The sequence below is a fragment of the Oryctolagus cuniculus genome, chromosome X, assembly GCF_051225735.1.
Source record: "Oryctolagus cuniculus isolate XC-2025 breed Fujian yellow rabbit chromosome X, ASM5122573v1, whole genome shotgun sequence".
NCBI classification, from domain to species: Eukaryota; Metazoa; Chordata; class Mammalia; order Lagomorpha; family Leporidae; genus Oryctolagus; species Oryctolagus cuniculus.
Window position 1 is genome coordinate 12,779,204 of NC_142888.1, and position 20,189 is coordinate 12,799,392.

At 38.0% G+C, this 20,189-nt stretch overlaps 1 pseudogene; it reads left to right on the forward strand.

The window, feature by feature from the left end:
* Positions 1–18,438, forward strand: part of LOC100349441 (small ribosomal subunit protein eS12 pseudogene) — a 160,593-nt pseudogene extending 142,155 nt beyond the window's left edge.
* Positions 18,439–20,189: the final 1,751 nt, after the last annotated feature.

Consider the following 20,189-nt stretch of genomic DNA (forward strand, 5'->3'; position numbering starts at 1 on the left):
GCACAAGAGAAACACCAGATTACTTTCAGAGAATCTCCAATTAGACTCACAGTAGACTTCTCATCAGAAACCCCACAGGCTAGGAGAGAATGATGAGATATATTCCAAGTTTTAAGAGAAAAAAATTGTCAACCCAGAATACTATACCCTGCAAATCTCTAATTTATGAATGAAAGTGAAATAAGGACCTTCCATAACAAATAGAATTTGAAAGGATTTGTCACCACTCATCCAGCCCTGCAAAAGATGCTTAAGGATGTGCTGCATACAGAAACATGTTCATCACTATAAAAGTAGGTAAAGGAAGAAAATCTTCCAGTAAAAGTACAAAGATAATGCAAAGTAAACAATAGGAATATTTATGGAAAAATAGCAGGGCCAAATCCTTACTTATCAATAGTCACCTTGAATGAAAAGGGCCTCAATTCTCCAGTTAAAAGACATAGACTGGATGAACAGATTAAAAAACAAAACTGATCTATTTGCTGCCTACATAAAACACATCTCATCAACAAAGATGCCTGCAGACTTAAATTGAAAGATGGAAAAAGACATTCCATGCTAACAGAAACCAAAAAGTGTGCTAGTGTAGCCATCCTAATATCAGACAAAATAGACTTTAACATAAAAAAAACCTAAAAAGTGACAAAGAAGGGCACTATGTAATGAATAAGAGAAATTTGTATTGTTTAAATAAAAGGTTTCTTTGGGAAAAAAAGTTGATGGGTCAGGGCTGGCATTGTGGTATAGCAGATAAAGCTGCAGGATGTAAAACCAGCATCCCACATAGGCAACAGCATTGTGGTATACCAGGTTTACCTGCTGCCTGTGACATCGGCATCCCATATGGGCACTGGTTTTATTCCTGGCTGCTTCACTTTGATTTCACGTCCCTGTTAATGTGCCTGGGAAAACAGTGGAAAGATGGTTCAAGTACTTGGGCCCCTGCACCCATGGGAAACCTGGAAGAAGCTCCTGGTTTCATTCTGGCCCATTCCTAGCCCTCTAGTAAAATCAATCTCTCTCCCCCGCCCCCTCTCTCTCCATAGCTCTGCCTTTTTTTTTTTTTTTTTTTTTGGACAGGCAGAATTAGACAGAGAGAGAGAGAGAGAGAGAGAGAAAGATCTTCCTTTTTTCCATTGGTTCACCTCCCAAATGGCCGCTATGGCCAGTGTGTTGCGCTGATCCAAAGCCAGGAGCCAGGTGCTTCCTCCTGGTCTCCCATGTGGGTGCAGGCCCAAGCACTTGGGCCATCCTTCACTGCCTTCCCAGGCTACAGCAGAGGACTGGACTGGAAGAGGAGCAACCAGGACAGAATTCAGCACCCCAACCAAGACTAGAACCTGGGGTGCCGGCACCACAGGCGGAGGATTAGCCAAGTGAGCCGTGGCACCAGCCCATAGCTCTGCCTTTCAAATAACTAAATAAATCAAGTGTTAAAAAATTTAAAAAATTGGACTATAATCTACATTTAAATGTCTAGCAATATTTGGTATTTCTTATTTTAATAATATTACCTGTACAAGGATATTTAACTATTTTTTAAAAAATTGACTCATGGATTCATAACTTTATTGAATATCAGAAAAGATAGTGGTCAATACTCCTTTCCCTACACAAATGTCCTTCTGTGTCCTACAACACTTGTGTAAGGTCCATAATATTTTCTAAGGGTTAAATTCCATAATAAATTTTTAGTTCAAAGACAACATGCTGAAATATTTTTAGTTAGTAGCCATGGCTATTCAAATTTGAGAAATAGTAATGAAAATAACATCAGTTGTACATAAAATACATACATACAAAAAGGCATACATAAACAAAGAGCATAAATCAAAAGAGAAAAGAGCACCATGAAAAAGAAGCATTTTGAGAAGTGATTGTTCATCATCTCACATAGATTAGTGATAAGATTTTTTCCCTAAAAACAACATAAAATCATTTAAAACTTGGTTTAATGGTTTTAAAAAGCAGAATAATGACTTGAATAAGGAAAGGATTATAATATTATGAGTTCAAGAAATCAAGGAAAGAAAAAAAAAAACATTTCAGAGATTAGACATGTTAGAAGTAACACAAATGGAACAGTTATCACTGAAAACAAAGAAGAATATGTGGGGAGCAACTCGAACTAGACTAAGTTACTGGAATTAAGACTTATTCTATGCATCTGCTCTCCCACAATATGGCGCTGGGAGAGGGGTAAACAGCTTCTACACAGCTGCCTCTCGCCAACTTGAGTGATGACCTGCAGGAGCTGATCCTGCTCCTGATTGGAGGAGAGCAGCGTACTCGGCGTGTGGCTAGCAGAGTTGGGATTGGTGGAAGAGGACTATAAAGGAGGAGAGAGACAACATGCACCGGGGAACATCTATCTGAAGGAACACCTGTGCAGCCCCCGAGAGAGCCGGCCGGTGGTGTGCCGCTCCCCCGCGGAAGTGGGGAAAGTGGCTAGGGGGAACCGCCCTTCCACGGAGGTGGAAGGGTCGGTAGCCAACCCGGAAAGAACCAGCAGCAAACCCGGGCATGGCCGAGCAGACAAAAGAACAGCGCAGGGTCCTGTGTCGTTCCTCCACGAAGATGGGGAGCGACAGAATACTGTTAACAGGCTTGAGAATATTATCAAAACAAACTTGAAAATATTAAATCTGAAGAACCAAGATAGTAGGAAGGATCAATATGGTGTAAAAATCAAACAAAAATTCTTTAAATATAAAAGAGACTATATTCCATCAAAATGAAGATTTTAATGTATGCCCAAAGAGCACATGATCACCAGAAAAACTGAAATGAAATGTTAATATATATATGTTTATATATAGTGATAAACTACTGAACGTTAAGTATACTATAACAATTCAAATAGACATTGGCAGAAACAAAGCAATTCACATACAATGTGATGGAAAATATTTTGACCTCAGCCTTCTACAAACCAACATTCAACTCAAAAAGATTATGCAGCAAAGTTGCCCCCACCTTGTGGGAAAGACTGTTTCAGATATTTTATGTTGAGCTAATTTTTTCTTCAAATAAAAAGAAAACAATAGAGAGTATTCCAAGGCTTACAATACCCAGAGAATACAGGATTTTTAAAAAATAAATAAAACTCATAAGCAAAAACTAGTTGATCACAAAATCCAATTAATTAGTTGTTTAGTTTAATGAAACCAGAAATGATATAGAAAAATACACTTGCTTATGAGAAATAAATCAATTGAAATTTAGAGAATTGATGTTATCATAAGATTATAATTAAAGTATATAAATGTTATAAAATTTCACAATAATGAAAGTATGGCAAGTGAATTAAAGCTGGGTATGGTAAAGGAAAAGTCATAATAAGTAAGGGACAGAGTAGCAATTTCTCAAATTTCACAACCATGTCAAGATGCATCATGTAGATTTGAAACATAAACACATATTAAAATCAACAGGGCTCAAAATTCTTAATGTTTTTGAAAATCTATTTTTAAAATTTAGTCACCTCATTTATATGTTTAAAATGAACATTCATTTGAAGTTCTGTTATTACTTATTACCCTTCAGCTTCTTGCATTTTATTGGTTATGTACAAATAAAAGTAAACACAATATTTTGTAATTTTAAAAGAGCACAGGTAGTATGAATATAACCTGGGAAATTATTAGAATTTTTCTTTTTGGGAATTTTAATTTTTATAAATGAGCATGTTTCAATTTTAATATATCATGATTCTATTGCTCTTATAAAAGTAATTTAAAATGTTTATATTTATAGATGTCTTCTAAGTACTACAAGACACCAACAAGACATCAATACTATGACAGTGTTAGACATGGCTAATCATTGTGAATCATCGGTAATTTTGAAATATCATCTGGGATCACATTGTATTTGCAGAAACTTCCCAAGCCTTCTGTATTCTTTTGTACTGTACTCACATAGATGAGACTTAACTGACTCTTAAGAAATAAGTGAACAGTTGTATTCTACAACCAACAAATTTCCAATTAAGGAAATCCAATTAAAAGCTCATTTCTGTAATTGAGCATAGATGTAATCAAGCTCAAACAGAAGCAGGAGAACAAGATGTATGCAGTTTATTTAGGAAAATGGGCCTAGTGACTCTGAACTTTTAAGAATTTTGAAATAATGTTGATGGTTCCACAAGGTATATTAAACTTCTCCCTTACCATCTTCAAGATCAACAGGTAAATAAAGTAACCCAGCCAATATACTGTAAACAACAAAAATTTAAATTATTAATGAGGTTTGGAAACCTACAGTTTTATGCCTGAAAGCAATCCATTAAGTTTAATGTTTTCAAAACAGTTGGAAAGAGTGCATAGGAAAGGTACGTGTAATCTGTGTGCTTCAAGGGTTAGTATATATCCAAACTCTAAAGCGACTGTAGAACTTTCTAGATTTTCTTAGTGAGATTTTATCCAAATAAAAGTATGGTCACTCTTTACTTATAATTGAATTATACATCTTTGACTCAACTGAAATTTTTTTTTTGAGGAGCTGGTTTTAGGCAGAAATTGTAGCATATTTAATTTATTTCAGAGATTGTAGCTAATAAAAGCACAACTGAAATCAGTGATCAGAAGGTCAGTCATATCTACATTGTAACAAATGTTTGGCAAACTAAAATCAAAATATCCAACACATTTATCTGCTAAATAATATTTTGCAGTGTCTATCTGTTATAAACATATCAATCAAAGCAGCTCAGGTTGACTTTCTAGTGAAAACCTGAAATATGTGTCCAAACTAATACTACTGAAAATTAAATCTATTCAGCTTTTTTTCCCCCTAATATTATTCTGCTACCTTATACAATCATGAATAGGAAATAAAAATGCTAAAAGTGTAGACTCTTATGCCTTAAGGAAGTCTTTTAAATTACTGCATGCTGGGGTCAGCATTATACGCAATAGTTTGTGTTCTGGTTGCTCTACTTCTGATCCAGCTCCCTGCTAATGTCTCTGGGAAAAGCAGCAGAAGATGACCCAAGTTCGTGGGCCCCTGCCGCCCATGTGGGAGACCCCAGTGGAGTTCCAGGCTCCTGGCTTAGGCCTGGCCCAAACCGAAATGTGGAGGCCAATTGAGGAGCAAACCAACAGATGGAAGATCTCTCTCATTCTGCCTCTCAAACAAATAAAATAAACCTTAAAGAAAATTATTGCATGCTGATTTACAAACATTTTTCTAAAATTTTAATGTTTATACTTTTCAGTATATTTCAATCCATTCCTATTGGGAAACAGGTAGGTAAAAATTTGGAGGAAAAGTATATTACCTCCTTTCTGAAATCCTAAAAGTAGCTATATATTTGCAAATCCAGGTCACTTAAAAACCAGCTGACAGAAATATTTCAGGCCGGCGCCGTGGCTCAATAGGCTAATCCTCCACCTTGCGGCGCCGGCACACCGGGTTCTAGTCCCGGTTGGGGCGCCGGATTCTGTCCCGGTTGCCCCTCTTCCAGGCCAGCTCTCTGCTATGGCCAGGGAGTGCAGTGGAGGATGGCCCAGGTGCTTGGGCCCTGCACCCCATGGGAGACCAGGAAAAGCACCTGGATCCTGGCTCCTGCCATCGGATCAGTGTGGTGCGCCGGCTGCAGCGGCGGCCATTGGAGGGTGATCCAACGGCAAAGGAAGACCTTTCTCTCTGTCTCTCTCTCTCACTGTCCACTCTGCCTGTCAAAAAAAAATAAATAAATAAATAAATTAAAAAAAAAAGAAATATTTCAGAAGTACTAGTTTTGAGCTTCATAAACATTCCCTGAAGAATGCCACATTCCCTATCTGTGGTCTAAAGTTGTAACCTCATAATTAATCTTCACTTACAATTCAAGGCACACAAACATTATGAGACATTTGTCATATTTTTATTGTTATTGCCACAAAATATTTAATAATTTCACCTCTTATTTTTCTTATTCCCAGTGTGAAATAATTTCCACAGATCAACCCAAATTACTTCAAGGGCACTATGAAATACTAAAAATTAGGAAAGGAAAAAAATGAAAGCAGTTGTTCTGCTCTGTCACTCAAATCTTCAGTGTTTAGGGTTGAAAAGCTTTATAAATTTATAGTCTTGATAAAAGAAAATCAGTAGCCCATATTGTGGAATTCAAAATAAATTCTGCATCCCATATCAGTGGTCCCAGACTGCCCCAGTTCGAGTCTATGCTGCTTTACTTCTGATCCAGCTTCCTGCTAATGCACCTGGGAAAGCAGCAAAAAATGGCCCAAGCACCTGGGCCCCTTGGCACCCATGTGGGAGACCCAGATGGAGGTCCTGGCTCCTGGCTTATGCTTGGCCAAGCCCTGATTTAGGTGGTTTGGGTAAGGAATGAAGCAGCAGATAGAAGACCTCTCTCAGGAGATGAGACATAAATAAGCATTTTAAAACTGTGGATATAAAGGTCCAGTCTTTTGGTACCACAAGAGGCAATTCTCATCCCAGAATTTCTCCCTTGGGATTGGCTGAGACTCTTTCCACACCTGTTTTTCTTTTTTATTTTTTTTTCTCTCTCTTCTCTTTTACAAGTTTTGATCCCAAGGAAATTCCTGAAAAAAAATCTGAAAACTATTTTTTCCTAAGAGTTCTATCTACAATTTTCTGTACAAGTAAAATAATGTGTTTCTAGATCCACATTCCAGCTGAATACCTGTGCATAACTGTACAGATATTTTTAAATGTCATGGTAGTTCTCTGAAACCAAGGTAGTCATTTTCAAAAAATTACTTCAGCAGAGACTATAACTGGTGTTACTTTATGTGTAAATTATCAGATTACTTTGACTTGGGTAATGCATAATAATGTAGTTAAAAACTAGCAACAAATCCATAATAGGTGAATACTTATTCAACATCTAGGCTGTAGTGAGCATTGGATTGAAAGAAAACTTGCACTAGCTCGACCTTTGAGGGACCCTAGGTGATAAGAATTGAAATGAGAATTTTGAAATATTTTACTCAAGCAACTATCAATTTAATTATTGCTATAATTAGTCTTTTTTTAACTTTTATTTAATGAATATAAATTTCCAAAGTACAGCTTATGGATTACAATTGCTTCCCCCCCATAACGTCCCTCCCACCCACTACCCTCCCCTTTTCCACTCCCTCTCCCCTTCCATTCACATCAAGATTCATTTTCGATTCTCTTTATATACAGAAGATCAGTTTAGCATACATTAAGTAAAGATTTCAACAGTTTGCTCCCACACAGAAACATAAAGTGAAAAATAATAGATGATTTTTTTTAATGATGATGAAATCAGATCAGACCTATTGTCATGTTTAATCTCAGTGAGAGTCAAGTTGGGAATTGATAATTTCTTTCTTTCTTTCTTTCTTTCTTTTTTTTTTTTTTTTACAGAAGATCAGTTTAGTATACATTAAGTAAAGATTTCAACAGTTTGCACCCCCATAGAAACACAAAGTGAAATATACTGTTTGAGTACTTGTTATAGCATTAAGTCTCAATGTACAGCACATTAAGGACAGAGATCCTACATGAGGAGTAAGTGCACAGTGACTCCTGTTGTTGACTTTACAAATTGACACTCTTGTTTATGGCATCAGTAATCTCCCTATGCTCCAGTCATGAGTTTCCAAGGCTATGGAAGCCTTTTGAGTTCTCCGACTCTTATCTTGTTTAGACAAGGTCATAGTCAAAGTGGAGGTTCTCTCCTCCCTTCAGAGAAAGGTACCTCCTTCTTTGAAGACCTGTTCTTTCCACTGGGATCTCATTCACAGAGATCTTTCATTTAGGATTGGTGTTTTTGTTTTTTTTGTTTTTTGTTTTTTGTTTTTTTTTTTTTTTTTTTTTTTTTTTTTTGCCAGAGTGTCTTGGCTTTCCATGCCTGAAATACTCTCATGGGCTTTTCAGCCAGATCCAAATGCCTTTAGGGCTGATTCTGAGGCCAGAGTGCTATTTAGGACATCTGCCATTCTATGAGTCTGCTGAGTATCTCGCTTCCCATGTTGGATCACTCTCCCCTTTATTTATTCTATCGGTTAGTATTAGCAGGTACTAGACTTGTTTATGTGCTCCCTTTGACTCTTAGTCCTTTCATTATGATCAATTAGTCTTTACAAAAAGGACTCTTAGTCCTTTCATTATGATCAATTAGTCTTTACAAAACTGACTAAATATGAAGACAATAGCTTTTCCAAAACAATTTTTCCAAAATATTTAGAATTACTTGATATTCAGCATGATATTATTTTAAGGAAATACATTTTCATAGCTAAAAGTGAATATCAATAACTCATCTTCAATCAATTGGAGAAATGAGGTGACAGGGAAAACATAGGGTTGTGGGGAAAGAGAAGAGAGAGAATTTGAGTTTACCAGAAACAGAACCTACTCAGTCAGATTGGTAGGGTAACTGATCAATTGCTGCAGACTCACCGGGGATGAATTTGAGATTAAAAATCCTGGGAACACAGGCCTACAGATCCTTCACATTGTGAATTTTGGCACCACAATTTGGTGAGGATCAGAATAAAACCTACTAATGCATTCTGCAGGGAGAAGGGAAAAGTAGCCATTTTGAAATATACCCAAAGGGTCTGTTCTCCTTAACAAAGGATTGCCCTCAAGGGAAACTAACCAATATAGATCTTAACAGAGTGTAACTGACATGGAAGAAGAGAAATACCTAACTCCAGGCCTCTGGAGCCTTCTACATAGAGGAAGGGAAATACCCAAGTCTAGCCCAGTCTAGCATTCCCATGTTATATTAAAAAGTTGAGACATACTTTACAGCCCAGGGCTCCAAGAACACACAAGAAAACAGACTTTTTTTTTTTTTTTTTTTTTTTTTTTTTGGACAGGCAGAGTGGACAGTGAGAGAGACAGAGAGAAAGGTCTTCCTTTGCCGTTGGTTCACCCTCCAATGGCCGCCCCCGCTGGCACGCTGCGCAGATCCGAAGGCAAGAGCCAGGTGCTTCTCCTGGTCTCCCATGCAGGTGCAGAGCCCAAGCACTTGGGCCATCCTCCACTGCACTCCCGGGCCACAGCAGAGAGCTGGCCTGGAAGAGGGGTAACCGGGACAGAATCTGGCGCCCCGACCGGGACTAGAACCCGGTGTGCCGGCGCCGCAAGGTGGAGTATCAGCCTATTGAGCCATGGCGCCGGCCACAGACTCTTTAATTTAATAATAAGATTAGAGTATGTTTCTCCTCTGTTCCCCTCCTTACCACAACATCAGCAGGACTCCTACATAATAACAGAGCATTATAGGTGAAAAGAATTCCAAAGTTCAGGCTCTATTTAAGAAAAAGCCTCAAGGAAAACCCAATTACAAGAGGTGAGGAAAAAAAAAAAAGATCCAGGGAAATTATAGTTTGGACACCTACAATGATAGAAAACAGTTCACACAGCCCAATCTATGGAGAGATTTCAAACTAAAGCATAACACAAAAGACCTATGAATATTTACCTCAGTTCCTTTTGTTAGGTAGGAAGTCAGTTATGACCTTATGTGTGTGTGACATAAAGGCCTAAAGAGAAGACATCTATGTCCAGCACATGCATCTACATCTCAAAGTCATCCTGACGATGTTTCAGGGGCAGCCCGGTCTTCAAATCCTGCCCTGCCCCCTTCTACTTGATAACCTGCCAGGTGGAGGTCCCCGCCCCTTCTGCCTGACAGATCTTCCACAGTCTCCCAGATGCAGCCCAGTATCTGCACTTCAAACACCCTGCTCTGATCCCCATTCTCTAGGGGGTCCTGCTCACCATTCCTCTGAACCCAGGATGGTGCCAGCTAGGCTTCCTCCCGTCTGCTACCTTCAGGGGAAAACTCAGATGGAAGTTTTTCTATTTACATCCAAAATGCCCTTTGTTCCAAGAGGAGCAGAGGTGGGGAAGCAAGACCCATCTCCTTAAACACCACCCCCACCTCCCACCCCCGGCCTCAACCGGACTGCGCACTCAGCCCTCTGCCTCTCTGCTGAGCCGCCCGCCTGGTCTGGCCAGGTGTACTCCACTCAACCATGTAACCTAGCTCCTTCCTCCCCTCCCCCCACCCCAAGTCCAAGCAACTGTACTCTCTCCCAGGTCCTGTCTGGAGAGGTGCCTATCCGTTCTTGCGGATGTCCCTTCCCTAATAAACCTTGCTATTTTACCTCCCACTACTCTCTGTCTCACGCCTGAATTCTTTCTTGCGCGAAGACAAGAACCCTCCAATTTCTCCGGTAACACTTTTATCAAACTTATTATATCTTTCAACACAAAAGTACAAGACTTCAAAAAAGGCAAAGAACAATCTGAAGAAACAAACCAAGCATCAGAACCAGACTCAGATGTTGGGATTATCAAACTAGGAATTTAAAATAAGTAAGATTAATATACTCAGGGGTCTAATAGAAAAAGTTGAGAACATACAAGAAAAGACGGGAAATTTTAGCAGAAAGAAACTAATAAAAAAAAAAGTCAGGGGCCGGCATTGTGGCACAGTGGGTTAAGTTGCTGCCTGCAATGCTGGCATCCATATGAGTACCAGTTCGAGTCCAGGCTGCTCCACTTCTGATCCAGTTCCCTGCTAATGCACCTGGGGAAGCAGCAGCAGATGACCCAAATACTTGGGATCCTGGCATCCACCTGTGAGACCCAGATGGAATTCCAGGCTCCTGGCTGTGGTCTAGCCCAGTCCAGGCCTCTGCAGCCATTTGGGGAGTGAACCAGTGGATGGAAGACTGATTTCTCTGTTTCTCCCTCTCTTTCTGTAACTCTGCCTTTCAAATAAATAGATAATATTTTAGAAGAAAACACAAAAATGCTAGAAATCCAAAAATGAAAAATGCATTTGATAGGCTCATTAAGAGACTGAACACACTGAGACAAGAAACAGTGAGCTTTAATGGTATCTCAATAGAAAATTTCTAAACTGAAAAGCAAGTTGAAAATTAAGGAAAAAGTACAACTGAAAACATGAAAGACAAGAACTGCAGGCCAATTATAAAAGGTATAACTCAAATGTAATCGAGATACATTTGATGGAGGAGAGAGAGAAAAAAGGAGCAGAATTTCTGTATAGGATGAGGAAAACATTCTCAGAAAACATAGGGATGGTGCAAGTAATATCAATGAATTATACAGCTAAAAGGGTTAAAACTCTGATAATTTAGATACTTCAGCAGAATTTAACAAAAAAAATTGAAAGAGAAATAGACTTTCACAAGGATGTAGAAGTTGAAAGAATGTGTTAACTTGACAGAAATCTTAAAAGAAGTTCTTCAGAGAGAAAGAAAATGAAGGGACTGGCACTGTGGCGCAGCAGGTTAAGTCACCATTTGAGCACTGGTTGGAGTCCCAGCTGCTCCACTTCTGAGAAGTTCCCTGCTCATGCATATGGGAAAGCAGCAGAAGATGGCCCAAGTGTTTGGGCTCCTGTACCTATGAGGGAGACCTGGAGGAAGCTCCTGGCTCCTGGCTTTGGCCTGGCCCAGCCTTGACCATTTGGAGAGTGAAACAGAGGATGGACGATGTCTCTCTGTCTTTATTTCTCTCTCTCTGTGATTCTACCTTTCAAATAAATAAATAATTTTTTTTGAAAAGAAAATGAAATAGGTCAATTTTAAAAAATATTTATCATTTGAAAAGCAGAGCTACAGAAAGGCAGAGGCAGAGAGAGAAAGAGAGAGAGAGAGGTCTTCCATCCTCTGGTTCACTCCCCAGATGGCCACAATGGCCAGAGCTGTGCCAATCCGAAGCCAAGAGCCAGGAGCTTCTTCCGGGTCTCCCAGACAGGTGCAGGGGCACAAGGACTTGGGCCATCTTCACTGCTTTCCCAAGACATAGCAGAGAGCTGGATTGGAAGTGGAGCAGCCGGGACTTGAACTGGTGCACATATCGGGTGCTGGCACTGCAGGAGGTAGCTTTACCTGCTTCGCCACAGCGCTGGCCCCTAGGTAAGACAATGTATATGTTGAAGGGATAAGCATTATAGAATGAACATATGAAAATAACATAAGACCTTTTTATTTTATTAAATGATTTACCAGAGAACAGTGTGTTCAAAATAATAATAGCAACAATGTATTCAGTAACAATTGCTTATAAATAAGTGTAATGGATGCCAGCAATATTATAAGGGAAAAGAAAGAGAATTTGGAAATGTCTTGTGAACTGGTATGGTGTTATGTGTGTGTAAACCTAAGTCAGTTGTGAATATATAGTACAAATCTAGGGTAGTATAATTGATATGCTAATAAGGAGTATAAATAAAATGATGTAAATACTCAATGAAAACTAGAAAAAGAAGAAAAATAGAGATAGGCAAAAAAAGAAAACGATATGATAACAAATATAAAAATGTTAAAATGTGGTTGGTATTAATCCATCAATATCAATAATCACTCTATCAATCGTCTAAATACCAGTTAAGGACCAATTCAAGAAGACAAGAGCAGGTGTTTGACATAGCAGTTAAGATGACACTGGGACTCCTGTATCCCACCTTGGACTGCCTATGTTCGAGTCCCACCTCCACTCCAGATTCCAGTTTCCTGCTAATGTGCACATGTGGGGAGGCATCTGGTGATGGCTCAAGTGCTCCCTGTGGGAGACCTGACTGATTTCCCAGCTCTGGCATACAGCCCTCCCAGCAACTGTGGCCATTAGGAGAAAGTGAACCAGCAGATGGGAAATCACTCTCCCTCTTTCTGCCTTTCCAATAAGTAAACTATATTTTTAGAAAAGAGTCTGAATAAAAATACAAAATCTATATGATGTTCACAAGGACCCCACTTCAAATAAAATAGCATAGATCAAAAATAAAAGGATAGAGAAATTTATGCCTGACACTAATCAGAAGTGAGCTGGGATAGTTAGGTTAGTTCCAAACAAAGCTGGCTTCAGAGCAAGGAGGATAATACAGGATAAAGAGAAAATGACGTAACGACGGAGGGGACATTGCTCAAGAAACTATAACCATTCTTCAAGCTGTGGTTAGAAGACCAGTTCTATAGCTACATTATGTCATATTACCTGGCAGAATCTGGAGATAGACTAATACTAAAAATGTGCCTTTTGGGATATGAACACAAGATTGTTTAATAGTGAACATCAAGGCACTTTCATTTTCAAACTTTTTGGTGGACTACTTTCTTTTTTTTTTTTTAACTTTTATTTAATGAATATAAATTTCCAAAGTACGACTTATGGATTACAATGGCTTCCCCCCCATACCGTCCCTCCCACCCACAACCCTCCCCTTTCCCACTCCCTCTCCCCTTCCATTCACATCAAGATTCATTTTCGATTATCTTAATATACAGAAAATCAGCTTAGTATACATTAAGTATGGATTTCAACAGTTTGCTCCCACACAGAAACATAAAGTGAAAAATAATAGATGATTGTTTTTTAAATGATGATGAAATCAGAGCAGACCTATTGTCATGTTTAATCCCAGTGAGAGTCAAGTTGGGAATTGATAATTTCTTTTTTTTTATTTTTTATTTTTTTACAGAGGATCAGTTTAGTATGCATTAAGTAAGGATTTCAACAGTTTGCACCCCCATAGAAACACAAAGTGAAATATATTGTTTGAGTACTCGTTATAGCATTAAATCTCAATGTACAGCACATTAAGGATAGAGATCCTACACGAGGAGTAAGTGCACAGTGACTCCTGTTGTTGACTTTACCAATTGACACTCCTGTCTATGGCATCAGTAATCTCCCTATGCTCCAGTCATGAGTTTCCAAGGCTATGGAAGCCCTCTGAGTTCTCCGACTCTTATCTTGTTTAGACACGGTCATAGTCAAAGTGGAGGTTCTCTCCTCCCTTCAGAGAAAGGTACCTCCTTCTTTGAAGACCTGTTCTTTCCACTGGGATCTCACTCGCAGAGATCTTTTGCCAGAGTGTCTTGGCTTTCCATGCCTAAAATACTCTCATGGGCTTTTCAGCCAGATCCGAATGCCTTTAGGGCTGATTCTGAGGCCAGAGTGCTATTTAGGACATCTGCCATTCTATGAGTCTGCTGAGTATCTCACTTCCCATGTTGGATCACTCTCCCCTTTATTTACTCCATCGGTTAGCGTTAGCAGGTACTAGACTTGTCTATGTGCTCCCTTTGACTCCCAGTCCCTCCACCATGACCAACTGTGAACTGAAATTGATCACCTGGAACAGTGAGATGGCATTGGTACATGCCACCTCGATGGGATTGAATTGGTGGACTACTTTCAACACATCTTTTCAGCCTATAGCTCCATGAGTAACAGCATATTCTGTATTAGTATGTAAGCAGGCAATCAGGCTTATTAAACATCATTTGGCGTACTTCAGAAAATGCAGAGTATTAATATGTACACTTAACATCAACATCACACAGTTTGCATATGTATACCTACATTCAAAGCATACTGCCACTATTCCACCTGCTCCAAATCTTTTCATTTCCTATCTTAACATCAATTCAATGTAAGAAAACTAAAGCTCATTTTGCCAAATTTTATTGTGACCAAAATTACACACCTAGCAATGACATTTAAAATTTTTAAATAATGAAAATTGTCATCAAATAACAAAGCTGAATGAAAAAAGTTACGTGCTTTAAAAGATTTGGGGATAAAGACCGGCACTATGGCACAGAGGGTTGAGTAGCAACCTGCAGCGCTGGCATCCATATGGGCACCAGTTCAAGTTCCAGCTGCTATACTTCCGATCCAGCTCCCTGCTGGTGTGCCTGGGAGGCTGACCCAGGTGCTTGGGAAATCATATAACAACATCCAACTGATTTTTTCCATAAATTCCTAGAGTCAACTTTTAGTCATGTGGTGGAGTCATGGCCAGCTGAATGTGGTCAGAAATGATATATGGCATTTCCAGTTCTGACTACTAAAGACCACTTGATAATCTCATGTCTGTTATCCTTCCTTTGTTTCTGGATTTACTGCAAAGGAGTCATAAGAGGGCTCTGATGCCTTGGAAGTGGTGGATGCAGTGAATAAGAGTCCCTCTTGGAAAAACTGCCCAACCATATCCAATTTCTCTGTGACGTAAGAGAGATATCCCTTCATTTTGCTAAGCCACTATGATCTATGATCTTTTTCTTACAGCAAATATTTGACACTGAATAAATGACAAAAATAAAGCATTGCCCCTTTATTTAAGGTCCTTACTGTCTTAATGGTAGTGAGCACATATACGTGCATTTTATCACTGCCAATTTTTGTCTTCCTCTCCCACAAGAGAATTTCTCATTACTGGAAACAGTAGATAACACAGAACATAAACACTTCAGTAGTGCCTTTCTCATTAAATTATCTGTCTCTTCCTCGATGAATATTATCAAGACATTTCAGCCATAACCTGTATCTTTGGTACCCCTGGTGCCTGATAGGAACATTAATAAACACTTGATGAATAGATTTTAAGCATAATCCAAATCTAATAAACAAGCAGCTGACAAACCCTCTTTAACAATTACAGTGATACAGTTGCACTCAGAGGATAGCTCCTCTTGTGAAATTTCAAAATTCATATGTGCTGTATGTAACCTGATTTCTTTAAAAATTAATATGTATACCAATTTAAAATTCAGTTGTATTCCCATTCCCATCACTGCTTTCATCTCATTAAAATGTAGCATTCAGAAAGATGCCTTTTAAATTCTACACAGATGAATCTAATCAAAAGCAACTGAGTTATTTTATCAGAGAGGAAATGCATATTTAAATATAGACCATATAACTGTGTCTTAAATATTCCTAGAGCTACAACTGAAAAGAACTGATTTAATGTTCCAGTTTATCATTTTATCACATTTATCAAATAAAAAATGACATTTCTAAATCTATGCTGCTTCTATTTTGCATTCTGAAACTTCACTTCAGTCACTAACACAAAATTGTAAGTGTAATAATCTTTTCTAAAAGTAAACTAATTGTGGAATTATTTATTTCACTATTTCAGGAAATTTTTATGGATTCCCTTCCAGTATTTACTAAATATTAGCAATTACACATGCGTATACAAAAACTATATACTTGAATTCCTTCTAATTGAATTCATTTTTAAGATACAAAAACCTAAAAGATGAACATAACAGAATTCAATATCAAGTATCTTATCTGTTCATATTAAAAACTTGATGGTCCAATGAGTATCTAATAGGTGACAGATTCATAGAGTAAAATATCTGGAAATCCATGGAAACTGAAGAGGACAAAATGTAATTGGTCATGATTGTAACCAAAAGTGTACTGATTTAACAATGCCTATAATAAAACAACATGATTCTAACAGACACTTTAGAATTATATAAGGTATTTTTTTCATGGTAAATAGTTTTGTGTAACTCAAATAAGAAATTTAGTAAAGCATGATAGAAGATGTTTTAGGCAGCATTTAGTCTCAATTTTATATTGGCTTTTGGATTTTATAGGTTTATTTAAAGAAGGCTTCCATTTAATTCATTTACTGTGTTCTTATATCTATTTTTGTTGAACTTATCTTTACAATTTCCAAATAACACTCTTAAATATTGTGTGGCATTATTCTCATTTTTACTTTATGTATTGATTGTGTGAAACTAAATAAATATGATTAGCTTTCTTATAAGTATATGTCAAGTGTCTGAAAGTCTTTCTATGCCTCAGTTTTCTTGTATGCAAAGTGAGGACACTATTAACCATTGAGTTGAGAGAATTAAAACATATGTAAAGCAATTAATATAATATCTGCCATATATAATCATCTAATAAGTGCAATTATAATGAGGCTTAGGTTGTGATTATTGATGAAAAATAATCTAAAGGTAAAACAAAACAAATTATACTCATATATAATAGTTAAAGGAAATTTATATGCCAGACACTCACAAATTTCAACTATGTGTTTGCTCATTTCTCATTTGGAGTGCAGTTATCAATAGTTTGAAGTTAATGATCACCAAGAACTGAATACTCTGATCTCAATATGAATATAAATCTTAGAAAGAAAACTTAGTTTTGCTCTGTGAATTTGTTTAAAAATTTGATTAAACTTCAGCTGATACAAAAGAAGCCTGGTATTAAGTTACACAAAGTCTTCCTGTTAGATAGAGTTCCTGTAGAGTTTTACAGTATATTCTCCCTGAAACATTCAGAGAAGGGAAAATATTTTGAATCAAGAACTGCTTCTCTCACACATAAATTTTTCCCACAGGAAAAAGCCTAAATTGGTGGGATACTAGAGCTCAGTTGCTGTCTGTGGTATCAGGAGGATGTTATCAAGGCAGATGTGAAACCCAATTTAGAGTTAGATTGTTTTTCCTGTTCCATTACATATTTACAAATAGAGCACTCTGGGCAACAATTCAGACTGCTAGTGTGTAGATATTATGCTGTTGATTTCTGGTGGTAGATTGGGAAATACCAATAATGCAATACGTATAAATCTATCTCATCATTATTGTAGAGAAATAACTTTTTATCTCTACTTTAGAACTCTCTTGTGTTCTGTTTAATTGTGTGCTTTAGAGTTATTTCCTGTGGAAAGAGACTAAGCTAGAGAGAAACCATAGAAGTCAGTGTTATATAAAATATCAGAATTGCATCAAAGGACAAATAGGCAAGCAGGGGAGAAAAAAATCATCTTCTGACTTTAAAACATTGAAATCAGGAGGTAAATATGCTAGCATGGGAATTACATAAGTAGGTTTGAAATTTTTATTTTTGCTCTTGGTTATGAATTTCTAAAAAGTAGAAGGAGAAGGAATAATCTTTGGCTCTCAGAGAGCCAACTTTTAAGATCCTAAGAGAGTTAGTTATAACCATTCCTGATTTTGTTCCTCCCCACACATATGTTCCTAATCATACCAATAGTTACATAAAATATATATGATTTAAAATCCCAAGGTGGAGCAACCTATATGGTTACCTTGCCAAAGCAAAATTGGTAATATAAATAACTGGAAACCATGCATTTAGAAGGAACGAATGATTTAGGTAGAGAAACTTGTATGTCTTTCCCTGCAGCCATTAAGTGACGTGGAGGTGGTGGCCCTGGTGCGATGTAGATCAGCTTCACTGGTAATCCAGCAATGAGGCCGGGGAAGACACTGCTGCTGGGGGTGTACTGGATGTCAATACCGCTTTAGGGAAGTTGCTGAACACTGCCTTCATCCATGATGGCCTAGAAAGTGGAATTTCTGAAGTGCCAAAGCCTCATTCAAGTGCCAAACTCATCTTCGTGTGCTTACATCCAACTGTGATGCGCCTATGTGTGGCAAGTTCATGGAGGTGCTTTGTGCTGAACACCAAATCAACCTCATTAAGCTTGATGACAACAAGAAACTTGGGGAATGGGTAGGCCTCTGTAAAACTGTCCGGGAGGGGAAACGCCATCATGTGGTTGGTTGCAGCTGTGTAGTGGTTAAGGACTATGGCAAAGAATCACAAGCCAAGGATGTCATCAAAAAATACTTCAAATGCAAGAACTGAACAAAATAAAAAAACTTGGCATGCACACACACAAATATATATGTGAATCTCTAAAGAATAATGTTGCACACAAAAAAGATGATCTGCCAGTGGATAATTGTAGTGAAATGTCATTTGTGTGAACATTAAATTTGCACAGGAATACGCTACTGTGTTTAGGAAAAATACATATGTAACAATCAGATAAACATTATTAAGAATAATAAATAGGGGTCTGCACTGGGATGCAGCGGGTTAATCCACGATTTATATCATCGGCATTCCAGATCAGAGTACTGATTTGAGTCCTGGCTGCTCTGCTTCCCATCCAGCTCCCTGTTAATGCACCTGGGAATGCAGCAAAAGATAGTCCGAGTACTTCAGTCCACCTCATTCTTGTGAGAGACCAGGATGGAGTTCCTGGATCCTGGCTTTGGCCTGGCCCAGCCCTGGTTGTTGTGGCCATTTGTGGTCAAGGAGGGAGTGAGCTAGCAGATGGAAGATTCTCTCTCTCTCTCTTTCTCTCTGGCTTTCAAATCAATCTTTTCAAAAATCAAGACCCATTCCCCCTCAAGTGAATAAACAACATTAGAGAAAAGTGGTTATCCTGTAAGGGGAGGGCTGAGGGATGGAAATGTAATTACACAGGTGTATACAGGAATTTCTCATGTTTTAATAATATTTTATTTCTTAAAATAAATAATAAGAATATATGTGTATTTCTCATTTTAATATTTGTAAAGGTTCTGTACGGCTACAAGTTGATAAATCAAGAAAAATAAACTTCATAGAATAGTCATTAAAACTGCATGTGCTGAGGAAATAAGCAGTAGCTGTCAAATATATTCTAATTATTGTAGTTAGACATTGCTGTATGTCAAATTACCCAAGAATTTAGAAGTTTCAACAACCATTTTCTTTGTATCTGACACAATGGGGTCCTCCATGTGGTATTTTTCCTTATGTGGCTTATTTGAGCTTCTATACAGTATGGTTGTCTGAGTGCGCATATCTTATCTGTTACCTTTTCCCAGAAGGCAGCATGACAAGCAGGATAGTTTGGAGCTACAGATTTCTCCAATACTACAAGTTACATATTATATCTTCTATCACATGTTATTAGAGAGTCTAGATTCAAAAGGAAGAGAACTAGACTGTACCTCTGCCTGTAAGCATGGCAGGTTCACTCTGCAAAGGAGCATATAAAATGGGAGTTACTGCCACAGATAACTGTGGAAACACAATCTATCATACCAATGTAATATACTCCTTTTGGAGTGTGAAATTATGGGTGTTTTTCTTTTACCTTTTTTTCTCTTATTTTATATCTAGGCATTTATCAGCTTGTCTACAATGATCATAAAGTCTAAAAGGCAAATTAAATAAAATAGAATATTACCCATTCAATACAATTACTAGGTTAGTGTTGGTTATAGAACATTTTCTTTACTTTCTTTCTTTTTCTTTTACAGATTTATTTGCTTATTTGAAAGTCAGAGATACAGAGATGGAGAGACAGAGGGATCTTCCATCCACTGATTCACTTCCTAAATGGCTGCAATGGCTGGGGTGGGGCCAGGCCAAAGCCAGGAGCCAGGAACAATATACAGGTCTCCCACATTGGTTCAGGGGCCCAAGCACATGGTCCAGCTCCTGATGCTTTCCCAGGCACATTAGCAGGGAACCAGATTGGAAGTGGAGTAGCTGGGACATGAACCAGTGCCCACATGGGATGCTGGCATCATAGGCAGTGGCTTTACTTGCTACACCAC